The sequence below is a fragment of the Camellia sinensis genome, chromosome 14 (genome assembly GCF_055761805.1).
Source record: "Camellia sinensis isolate YWXY chromosome 14, ASM5576180v1, whole genome shotgun sequence".
Classification (NCBI taxonomy): Eukaryota; Viridiplantae; Streptophyta; class Magnoliopsida; order Ericales; family Theaceae; genus Camellia; species Camellia sinensis.
Window position 1 is genome coordinate 60,993,216 of NC_138974.1, and position 13,271 is coordinate 61,006,486.

Here is a 13,271-nt window from a genome sequence, read left to right on the forward strand (position 1 = left end):
TAGGCCTAAGAATGCCTAGGATGGGATGAGGATGCAAAAACACACTTAGAAAACATTTCGTAAAGTTTGCTGAAAATAGGAGCCTCGCTCGAGCGAGACTTTCTACGCTCGAGCGTAAGTCCAAAATCAAAGGCTTCGCTCGAGCGAGTAATCCTTCGCTCGAGCGGTCTGCAAAACAGTAAAAGTACTGGATGCTGAAATTTTACGCGCGATGGTCGCTCGATGGTCGCTCGAGCGGAGCCCTGGACAAAGGTGCTCGCTCGAGCGGGGAATCCTTCGCTCGAGCGAGGAAGCCAAATCTGGAATTTCCAGATTTGCCTCCCAAGCTCAAACCAAGCATTCAACCACTCCAAACTCGACCTCTTGGGCCCAAATTCTGGAAAACATCATTAAATTCAATGTATAACAAGTTTCAAAGCTCAATTTATGAATTCAAGCCCCAAAGGTGAGTCAATTAAAACCACATTCAAACCCATTTTCAAGAACAACATTCAAACATGTCATGCAAGAAATGAGCTTCAATTCACCCTTAATGACCCAAATCATGACTTAGTTCTACAATGAAGCATGAACCATGCAAGAACTAGTTCAATAGCATCAATAAGAAGATAAGATCCTTACCTAGAGCTTGAATTAGAAGACTAGGAGCTCAAATATGCAATCTATACTTCAATTCCTTCAATTCTCCAAGCAAAACCCAAGGTAGAATTCAATTCCTCTCACTCTCTCTCCTCTCTTCCCTCTTGGTCGGCAATGAGAAGGAAAATGGCTGAGGAAATGTTGTTCTTGGCTCAAGTATGTGTGTGAGATAGTGGCCCACTCAATGGCAAAACAGTAATTAAGTCCAACTCTTCAATTGGCTTATTTTAATCTAATTTAATCATACCTAATCAGTTTTCCGATAATTATACCATAAAATCATATTAATTATGAGGGTCACGGAACATCAATCGGTTTCAGATTCGGCCGCCGATAAGGTCTTCAAATAGCAGTTTAAACATATAAACATGAACAGATAATCAGACAATCAAACAGATAGAATGCAATTAACTAACATATACTCGGTCAATTCAGTTTCCAATTTCAGTCAGTCAGTTCAGTACTTTAATCAGTTCAATTATCAGTCAGTTATCAGTCATCATCAGTTCCGTTTAGCAGTAATCGGTGATTATCGGTAATCAATCAGTCCCTAATCAGTAAACAGTATGAGGGTTGTTACAGTCCCACAAGATGGACCAACTATCACAGCAAGATCAACCTCAATTTCATGAGGCATGTGTTATTTGTGCGATCCCGACTCATGACTTAAGTGAGTGCCCTTCGGCATCACAATTTTCGAAATTAGTCTAAAAGCGTGTGAACAAGGCTCAAGGATTCTCTAACTCGGGTAATGACCCATATTCCAACAGATATAATCTGGGATGGAGAAATCACCCTAATTTTTCATAGAGACCTCCTTCACAAGGCACTTCTTACAATCCCCTACCACCAAGGCAGAATTTTAATAATTTTGTCAACCAATCTTCCTACCGGCCACCACAACCTCATCGACCTCCGCAACCTTACCGGTAACTACAACCCTCGTCCATTCCTCAAGGCAACTCTGCCTTTGAGACATAGGTGTTGGAAGTTCTCTCATAAGTTAAAGGGTTAGCACTAGTAGTTCACTCCCATACTCACTCTATTGCCAAGCTAGAGGCTCAATTGGGTTAATGGCTAATAACACGAATATGAGAGATGAGGGAAAATTACCGAGTCAGACTGTGGCCAACCCTAAGGGTCAATATGGGGCAGAGGGGTCAGGTGGAAATGGAAAGCACCATGAGCAGCTGCAAACGGTGATCACTTTAAGAAGTGAGAGAGAGTTAGAGCCTCGACCGGTTGCGTCTGATGCAACTAAGGCTAAGAAGGGTGATCACGGTGGTCAACCCAAAGAGAGCGAGGGTGAGGGAGAAACACCTAAACGGGATGACTTAGCCCTGTTGGAGGCGATTAAGCGAGTACCCTTCTATGCTAAATTTCTGAAGGACCTTTGTACGTAAAATCATAAATCTAGGACACACGTGTCCCAAAAGGTCATATTCACGGAGCAAGTAAGCTCCATTTTATTGAGTGACACACCCTCCAAGCTTAAAGACTCGGGTGCCCCAACCATTGCATGCATTATAGGGGACCATTTCATTGATAGGGCCTTATTAGATTTACGGGCTAATGTCAATTTGTTGTCGTACTTTGTGTATGAAGAATTTGGGCTTGGCGAGTTGAGGCCCACTACTATTACTCTCCAGTTGGCTGACCAGTTCCTCAAAGTGTCACGTGGCATGATTGAGGATGTGCTAGTAAAGACCGATAGGTTTTATTTTCCTGTTGACTTTTTGGTCTTTGATATGGAACCAGTAGCCAACTCTAGGAAGCAAATCCCGGTGATCTTAGGTCAACCTTTCTTGGCTACGGCCAATGCATGTATAAATCCTCGTACCGAGGTTATGGATGCTTCATTTGGAAATATGCAAGTGAAACTCAATATTTTCCAAGCATCCCAACAACCCTATGAAAGAGAGGAGTGTTTATTTGTGGATGTTGTGGATGAGATTGTGGAGGAGGTTTTGCCCTAGAGGCTTGTCTAACTCATTTTGGGTTTGAAAATTTTGATATTGACGGATCAGTTGAGGAGGTGAATGCCTTACTTAATTTTTCTCTTACACTGAATTTTCCTTCGTGGAAAGCCCGGTTTGAGTCCCTTCCTCCTCTATCTAAAGAGCCTGCCATATCATCCCTAGTCACACCACCTACACTTGAGTAAAAGCCACTTCCGGTTACACTCAAGTATTTTTTTTAGGGCCAAAGGATACTTTACCTATCATCATTGCATCTGACTTAACTATAGAGCAGAAAAGTCAATTAATGAGTGTTCTTGTGGCACATCGGAGTGTTATAGGGTGGTCAGTGGCTGATTTAAAAGGGATTGATCCCTCCGTGTGCATGCATCATATACATTTAGAGGAGGACACCAAACCTTCTCGAGAAATGCAACGGAGACTTAATCCCAACATGAAAGAGATTATGAAAAAAGAGGTTTTGAAATTGTTAGATACAGGTATTATATATCCCATCTTGGATAGCAAGTGGGTGAGTCCCATATAATTGCTGCCCAAGAAATCGGGCATCACTATTTTAGAGAATGAGCAAGGAAAGTTGGTCCCCACACGAACCACTACTGGGTGGCGAGTGTGCATTGATTATAGGAGATTGAATTCCATGACTAGAAATGACCATTTTCCTTTGCCATTTATTGATCAAATTCTTGAAAGGTTAGCGGGGCAGGGTTTTTATTGTTTTCTTGATGGCTACTCAGGGTGTAATCAAGTCTCGGTGTACCCCGTTGACTAGGAAAAAACCACATTCACTTGTCCGTTTGGCCCTTTTGCTTATAGGCGCATGCCTTTTGGGCTATGTAATGCACCGGTGACTTTTCAACGGTATATGATGGCCATTTTCTCTAACATGGTAGAGAAATTTTTAGAGGTTTTCATGGATGACTTCTCCGTATTTGGGCCGTCTTTTAAGGAATGTCTCCAAAACTTAACTGAAGTCCTTATTCATTGTATGGAAATAAACCTATTTTTGAGTTGAGAGAAAAACCAATTTATGGTTCGCGAGGGTATAGTGTTGGGACACATTGTGTCCCCTCAAGGTATAGAGGTTGACAAAGCTGAGTTCCTCCACCCAATTCTATGCATCAAGTTAGGTCTTTCTTAGGGCACGTAGGTTTTTACCATAGGTTCATCAAAGAATTTAGTAAAATATCACGTCATTTGTGTAGTTTACCTGTTAAAGACGCATCTTTTATCTTTGATGAGACATGTTTGAAAGCCTTTGAAACACTGAGAGTGGCCCTTATTACCGCCTCAATCATGAAATCATCGGATTGGTGGTTTCCTTTTGAAGTCATGTGTGATGCCTCAGATTATGCTGTCAGGACTGTGTTGGGCCACAGGGTCAATAAGGCACTATATGCTATATACTATGCTAGTCGCACTCTCTTGGTTGCACAATTGAATTACACTACCACCAAGAAAGAGTTGCTAGCTGTGGTCTTTACCTTAGATAAATTCCGATCCTATCTTCTAGGCTTCAAGGTCATAGTCTTCACCGATCATGCTGCTTTGCGGTATTTACTATCAAAGAAAGAGACCAAACCTAGGTTAATTAGATGGATATTATTGCTTCAGGAATTTGACTTAGAAATCTGAGATAAGAAACGATCTAAGAATGTGGTGGTGGATCACCTCTCCCGAGTCCTTGTTGAGTATAATAGTGACCCTTTAACTTTGCATGATTCGTTTCCGGATGAACAACTTCTTGTGGTGTCACGAGCGAGCCCCCCGTGGTTTGTACATATTGTGAATTACTTAGCCATCGGGTAAATTCCTCAAAATTGGTCTAAGCCAGACAAAGACCGATTCTATTCGCAGGTCAGGTATTATTTTTGAGAGGATCTGGAGCTATTTAAATATTGCTCCAACCAAGTGATCCGACGATGTGTGCCGGAGAGTGAGGTGCATAGCATTCTTACATTTTGTCATTCTTCTGCATGTGGCGGTCATTTTAGCGGGCATAAAACGGCCGCCAAGGTTTTACAAAGCGGGTTTTATTGGCCCACCATTTTCAAAAATGCCCATCAATTTTGTAGAACTTGTTTGCGCTGTCAGCAAATGGGTTCGATATCTCGCTGTGATATGATGTCAATGCCCCCTATTCTTGTGGTAGAGATCTTTGATATTTGGGAGATTGATTTTATGGGCCCTTTCCCGTCATCGTTCGGGTTTGAGTATATTCTCTTGGCAGTGGATTATGTATCTAAGTGGGTGGAGGCAATAGTTACCCAATTAAACAATCATAAAGTAGTAATCAAATTCTTGCATGAAAGCATCTTTAGTCGTTTTGGGTTTCCTAGGGCCATAATAAGTGATCAGGGTACGCATTTTTGTAACCGATTCTTTGAGTCGATCGTTAAGAAATACTCTATCACTCATAAAGTTGGCACTCCATACCACCCTCAAACTAGTGGCCAAATGGAAGTCTCTAATAGGGAGATGAAACACATAATAGAGAAAACAGTGAGGCCAGATGGGAAAGATTTATCAAAATGCTTGATTGATGCCTTATGGGCCTACCGCACTACTTATAAGACACCTATTAGGATGTCACCATATAGGGCGGTGTTTGGCAAAGCTTGCCATTTTTCGGTTGAACTTGAGCACTGAGCGTTGTGGGCCATAAAGAAGTTTAACTTCGATATGGTCGCGACTAACCAAAAATTACAACTCAATGAGTTAGAGGAAATGATGCATATGAGAGTTCAAAAATTTTTAAAGCTCAAACTAAGGAATTCCATGACAAGCACATTAATAAAAAATCCTTTGAACCCGGCCAAAAAGTATGGCTTTTTAACTCAAAATTGAGACTCTTTCCGGGTAAGCTTAGATCAAAAACGCCACTCAGGGCACACGAGCGAAAAGTCAGGGCGCACGAACGGCCTAAGCCCAAAAGTATTTTGCGTGAATGCCGCTGGAGCAGCTCAATTACACCACTCGAGCGGCCAAAAATAAGTGCTTCTACGGCCCAAATGAGTGCACGAGCGACCCATCCAAAAAAAAAAAAAATGCACCTCACGAACGGCTCTGCCACCTCCACTACTCCTTCCCGATGCCCCGGCCAATCCTAATGATGTTTCGGTAGAGCCCAGCACCACACCAGCCCTAATGCCACCACCATTTCGTATGACGCGGGCGCAATATCAGGCTCTTTTGGATAATCAAGCAGCTATTCAGCAATCCGTGGTTGATCTCCGGGCAAACTATCGGTATATCGGGATCACTTGCAGATGGCCTTTGATGGGTATCAGCAGTCAGTTGCATATCTGCAAATTGACTTCTACGCATATCGGGGGTCAAGCCAGCAACAGTTTAATCAGCTTAGTGCTAGGGTTCATGATGAGGCATTCGAGATTTAGATGTTGATGAATGCGCTATTTGAGCAGCATTTCCCACCACCGCCGGATCGAAATCAATGATATCTGTATATTTTCTTTGTTTTATTTCTTTCTTTATTTTTGTTTAGTTTTATTTTATTTTTCTTTTCCTTTTATACTGCATAGTTAAAAAAAAACAAAAAACAAAACAAAACAAAACAAAGGGTGTGTATGTTTGGTGTGTCTGTGCCTCACTGGATGTACGCCTACATCGTCTGGTAAGATCCTCTCTCTCTCTCACTCTCTCTCTCTCTCTCATTTTACTATCTACTATATTGCTTACATTGAGGGCAATGTTATATTCCAGTTGGGGGGTAAGGGTATTTATAAAAACGATTCATGTTTGTACTTGCTGCACTTGATTGCACCACTTCACTTGATGTTCACTTTGTGCCAGTATGGTAGTGATATGAGCATATGTTAATTGGGGAACTTAGTGGACTTGTATGAAAAATGTTTATTGGGTAAATAGTCACATGTGATGTTTACACTAAGATCGTTGCTTGTGGTTGTGGTATTAGTACACTTATCATGAGTATGCCTTGATTCACATAAACACATTATCATAGCGGTGACCTCTCTATTATAATCCCTGGTGTACATCATTGATAATGGCTAGGGTTACAGAAAAGATAGACATTGCATAGTTAAGGAAAAATAAGGAGAATGACTTGTTCGAATTCGTAGCATTTTCAACTTGAGTTATTAAGCCTGTAGGGGTGTCTTCATACCTAGTGTCCTAAAATCGTCTGGTTTGGGAGTCATTGGCCCAATGCTTGTTACATGGGTTAATTAGAAAGCTTAATGGATCAAGACATTGCACAGTCTTTCAAAAAAAAATGAGAATCTTGGTTGCAATAGTTTAGTTTTTCTGTATATGTTGGGTGTTATTATGAGTTACACTGGGCTATTATAGTAGACAGTTAACTAGTATGGAGATTGCACTTTACACCGTGGGTACTGATGATGTGTCTACTAGCATTCACAAGTACATGGGACTTTACTTTTGTATTAACTGAATCGTGGTTTTGGCTCAATAGATTTGTCATGACCCAAACCCGCCCCTATGGGTTTAGCACCGTAATCGGCCAGTAATCCGTGATTACCGAAGGCCTGCTTAACAGTAATGATAGTAATACAGAGTAAAGGGGCTAGCGGAAGCCAAAACAGTAAATAAAAGATGTCCAATGAGCTATGACAGTCTGAACGCAAAAGGACTTTTTATAAACATGCCACATCGATAACCAAAACATATGTACATGTGACGTATACGCAAACATCCATGTCAGGGACCAAATCCCTAACTAAAACTGTACAGTCGAGTTTTAAACATTCATCACAAGACAGAAACAAAAGGGTGAATCTGGATATCCCAAAATAGCCGTGGCTTGAATGCACTTGGAACCTCGAGGTAAGACACAATGGTTGGCTTTGACAAAACAAGAGCTAACCCGACGCTCCTAGCTCCGGTCCGGTGCTTGGACACCTACACACACACATATATATATATATATATATATATAAAAACAGTGAGCTAAAGCTCAGTGAATAACATATGCGTAAAAGGGTTAAGAATGAATGTCCTTTCAGTAATTAGAACAGTCAATTGTATCAGTGAATCAGTCATTTAGAACCATAATAATCATATGTGGTGCATCCATTAGCAAAACAGTACAGTAGGTCTTAATAGACCAAACAGTCAGTTGATGGCCATCATAACAGTAAACAGTAGTGGTTCCAAACATGGGAACTGACAGAGATCTCCGTGACAGTAGCAGTAACAGTACAGTAACAGTAAATTGCTATGGATGCCACGGATACAGTTTACCAGTAGGACAAACATTCATTCATTAAACAATAACGGTTCAGTAAGTAGAACAGTTGATCATTCAGAAAATAATCATAATTGAACATATCTTTACAACATTATTACTCACAGAGCACTGGGCTAGAGACAAGTTAACGAGCGTCCTCGGATGTCAACCCTACAGTTGCAGAACGAACACACACTCGGGATTAATAACTTAGCCCCTAACTATACAGGTGTGGTTCTATAACATTATCCTCATTAAGATGCCTAAAACTTGGCCTAGGAATGCCTAGGATGAAATGAGGATACAAAAATACACTTTAAAACACTTTTCAAATTTTTGCTGAAACAAGGGTCTCGCTCGAGCGTGGCTTTCTACACTCGAGCGGACATGCAAACAAAGAAGCTCCGCTCGAGCGTGACTTTCCCCGCTCGAGCGGACTGCAAACTCATGAAAAATACTGAATGCACGATTTTTACGCTCGACGGACGCTCGACCTCCGCTCGAGCGTGAGACTCAGATCCTCGCTCGAGCGTGAATTCTCTCGCTCGAGCGGACTGCAAAACATATGAACTTCTAGGCATATGCATTTCATGCTCGAGCGTGACTTTCTACGCTCGAGCGGAAGTGCATGTACTCAAAGTGTACGCTCGAGCGTGAAGTCTTCCGCTCGAGCGTGGATCCAAAATCTGGAATTTTCAGATTGATCCTCAAGCACAAAATTCAACTCCTAAAGCTTCAAACTCGATTCTTTTGGGCTAATTTTCTGGAAAACACTTGAAAACCCATAATACAACATGTTTCAAAGATCAATTTGTAAAATCAAAGCCCATAGGTAAGTCAATTGAACACAAATTCAAAGGAAACTTGAAGAACAATGCAAGAACATCACATGCAAGTGTTCTAATGGATTCCAATGTTCCAAAACATAACCAAATGCAAGTTTGAACTCCAAAACATGATGAATTCATGGACTACAACCCAAATGTAGACATGCATGTGGAAATTCTTATGAAAACAACCTCAAAATGCTAGAGTATGTGCATGCATGCATGGATTAGCTACTCAAATCAACTCCTTAACTCAATTCTTGACTCTAGTCACCAAATTTCCATGAATCATGCAAGAAACAATTTAAACACATGAATAAAAAGATGAACTCCCTACCTTAGGTCTTTAATTCAAGTATGGAAGCTCAATTATGCAAATTCCTTTCAATTCTCCTAACTCTCCAAGCCAATTTTGATGAACTCAAGTTTTCTCTCCTACTCTCCCTCTTTCACGGTTTGGTCTCAAGAAGATGAGCAAATGATGCCTCAAACATATGCAAGGATGAGAGAAGTAGTGGCCTAGCATTGTCCACTTAATGGCAAAATGGTAGTAATTGCAAACTAATGGAATTTAACATTATTTAATCTAATTTAATCATTCCAAACCAAATTTTAATTAAACCTACCATAAAATCACATAAATTCTAATTAGCATAAAACACTAATCAATTTTTGGTTCGGTCGCCGATAAGACCTTCAATTTGCAGTTTAAAGTTAAAACATGAACAGATTCATTCAGAAATCAAACAGATAGAAATGCATTCAAAACAATACACTCATACAATCAGTTCAGAATTTCATTCTTATCAGTTACTTATCATGCTTAAACATAGATTTGCACTAATCAGAGGTAAGGGTTGTCACAAGATTCCTTCATGCTTGTCCACTATGCCTTCAATGACTTATCATGTCATAATATCACACTACAGTGGCATATAAGTTGATAGTTAGGTGGAATGGTGTGGTTAATTGTTGTTGAGCAAACATGAATATGTTGATGTTTGTGGGTATCATTTCTGGAAAACCTTACGAGACTATACTCGTCCACTCGGGGTAATCTTATGGTTTAAAGGCATGTTGCATATGCTAAATGTAATTGTGATCTCTACAAAAATGGCTTAGAGTTATTTTACTTTTCTTTCTTTTGTTTTGCTTGAGGACTAGCAAAATGTAAGTTGGAGGATGTGATGTAGGCCGAAAGGTACCACATTGAGGCCACTTAAGTTATATTTTTAGTCTTTCAATTTTGTTTATTTAGTGGAGGTGATGCGTTTGGTGAACTTGTACAGATTTGGCAAGAAACACGCAAATTCAATCAAAAAGGGCTTATCCGTGCGAGAAGCGAAAAATTCGAGCCGGCCACCTCACCGCACGTGTTGTTAAGCTTCACTGCACATGCGGCACGTGCGGCCCACTAGGAATGGCAACGGGCGGGGCGGGGCCGGGGATCACCCTCCCCGTCCCCGATCCCCGATGGTAAAAAATTCCCCGGCCCCGGCCCCGATCCCCGACGGGGACCCTGTCACCGTCCCCATCCCCGCCCCCTAACGGGGATCGGGTATCCCCGACCCCGAAAATTCCCCGCCCAAATCTGTTTCAACATCATCAACAACTTTTAACATCAACAAAATCATCAAGAAAATCACAAAAAAAAATCATCAATCAACAAATCTGAGTGTGCATTCATCAATCAAGAACATCATCAACGTGCATCAACTACCAAAAAAAAAAAACAAAGACAAATAGAGACAGATCTGAGATTTGTGTGTCATCAAACAGATCTGAGTCGGCGATGGTGACTGCACCGAAGGTGGATCACGGTGGCTGCGCTCGGCGATGGTGGCTGCGATCGGCGATGGTTGCTGCAATCGGCGATGGTAGACGACGACGGCTGCATGGACGAAGGCGATGAACGACAGTGGATGAGACGAACAACGGAGGAGGACGGCGGTGCGAGGCCACAGCGACGGTGGCGCTGAAGGGGAGAAGAGTACGAGAGTGAGAGAGAGAGAGAGACTGTGAGTGAGTGAGAGGGAGAGAGAGAGATGAGAGGTAATGAGAGGATGAGAACCAGAGAGAGAGAAGAGAGGGAAGAGTGTGCAAATGAAAGAGAGAGAAAGAGAGACGGAAACATAATATATAAAGTATATTTTATATATATATATACTAAGTCGGGGACAAACTGGTCGGGGCCGGGCCGGGGCCGGGGATTGGGCATTAATTACCGTCTCCGGCCCGAAATTAATCGGAGATTAATTTTTAAATACCATCCCCTCCCCGTCGGGGGTATTTTTCGGGAAAAAACCATTCAAATCGGGATCGGGGGATCGGGTCCCCGTCGGGCCGGTTTCAAATTGCCATCCCTACGGCCCACCACCGCTCGAGCGGCCCACCTAGGAATGCGTGCACATAATTTTGGGTTTGTTCTGTGAGAATAAAAAAAAGAAAAATAGGCTAACTTAGGCCTCGTTTGGGAACAAACTTTTTTAGTAACTTTTTGACTTTTTGGCTAAAATGTGATATAAAAAAAACTAGTACGTTTGGAATGACTTTTTGACTTTTCATGAAAAGATGTGCAAAAAGTAGAGAGAAAAGGAAATTTTTGACTTTTTAGTATGGGTTGTTGATTTTTTGATTTTTTTCTTAACTTTTTTACTTTTTGGCTAAAAGGGGCACTTGCCAAACGAGGCCTTAGGGTTTGAAAATTATACTAAGGAAAGGAAGGCTAGGGTTTTGAAAATGTGATTTTCCTCAAGCTTCAAGGAAAACTTTCATGGGGGCTTCTTCCTCTTCCATCTCTTCCACCTTTTCCTACTCCTTTATAAGTGGCTAGGCTCATCTTTTCTAGAGTTTTGATGAAACCCTAGCCATGTAAAAGGATTTCTCTTAAGCTTTGATTGTAAAACGGTTTGAATAAATATATGGATGATTTAGAATTTTATAATAATTGTTTTTTTCATCTCTTCAAGTATTTTACTCTTTGTGATTATTTAAAGCTTTCCATACATTAGTTTCTTGTGTTTGTGTTCAAAATACAAGACGAGTCATGCTACGAGAGACGGGTCATGTTGCTATCATATTTTAGAGCAAACCACCCATGCTACTCGGGATGATTCGTGCCTGTACGTTGAATGCAACAACCATCTTGAACAATATTTCAAACTTGTAGTTGTGAAATATTGGGTATTTCAAACCGAATTGCAATTGATGACTGATGTTAAATCTCATTTATGTGGTTAGTGGTGAATTCTTTGCCTTAAGATTTTTCCCAAAAATCAATATCTCAAACTCTACGTTTAATTGTCAATTTAATTTCTCAATTTCATTTAATTCTTGTTTAGTCATAATATCCATCAATCTTTTTATCAAAATTAATTTAAGAATTTAACAATTAAATTAGTTTAATTTCCCGTTTGTCCCTATGGATCGATACCTGGACTTGCCATTATTCTAAAAGAATTTGGTATAATTTAGTATATATATTTGGTATGTGAAACGACCTATCAGGGGGCATAATGTAATTTTTAGAACCACAAGGGATAATTTGTAATTTAAGTAAACCTCAGGGGGTGTGTTTGTAATTTACCCTTTTATTTTTTTGTACTTTTCAATTCTTTCTAGTTTAGAAGGGTCACAAAAGTTTTAAAGGGTAAATTAAAAATACACCCCCTGAGGTTTGTTTAAAATACAGATTGCCTCATGTAGTTTGAAAAATTACAAATACCCCCTTATTAGAATATTTTATTTAACAGAATTAACTAAAAAAATTAAATTCATAATTGCTCTTCTATATAATAATAAATTGCTCTTCTATATAATAATAAAGATTAATGATTGAGGCCTCAAATTTTTTGGCTCAAATTTGGCTCAATTTTTTTTTTTTTTTTTTTGTTTTGTTTTTTTTTTTTTTTTGCTGGGTTGATTCTTTGCTTGTTATTATTATTATTATTATTTTTGCAATGTATTAGCCCAGAAAAAAAAAAAAAAAAATTGCATTCGAGGCAATTTCGAGCCTCATTTTCGAGGCCTCAATCACAGCCGTTTTAATGCATTAAGGACAAGTACAAAAAGTTTTCCTTGAAAAGTCTAACAAATATCACATTATCAAAATATTAAACTTTAAAATAATATAACTTTTGATGTAGACGTCGATTTTTAATAAAATTAATATTTTTAGAATTCTCTTATCAATATTTATCAAATAAGATCCATGTTGACTCTTTAAAAAAAATTACTACCGTTGAAATTGATGTAAACAATAACAGTAACATGTTATTCTGTCTTACAGTAATATGTTACTCTAGCAATATTATCCAAGAAAGAAATATATATATATATATATATATGTGTGTGTGTGTGTGTTATTTTGTCATTACTCAATTATGTGTTTTCTCTTGAGGGAATTTATAAAGAAAAATAAATTGGGTTGTCCTTTTCACCAAACAATGGTCTAATTAAGGGGTTTGGACTAAATTTTCTTATTTTTAACATCATTAAAAACTATTAATTGACTTGATGATTTATTAATAAAATGGGCGATTTGTTATGAAATTAAAAACCTCAGGCGGTGGCATGTAATTTTCAAAATTACAAAGG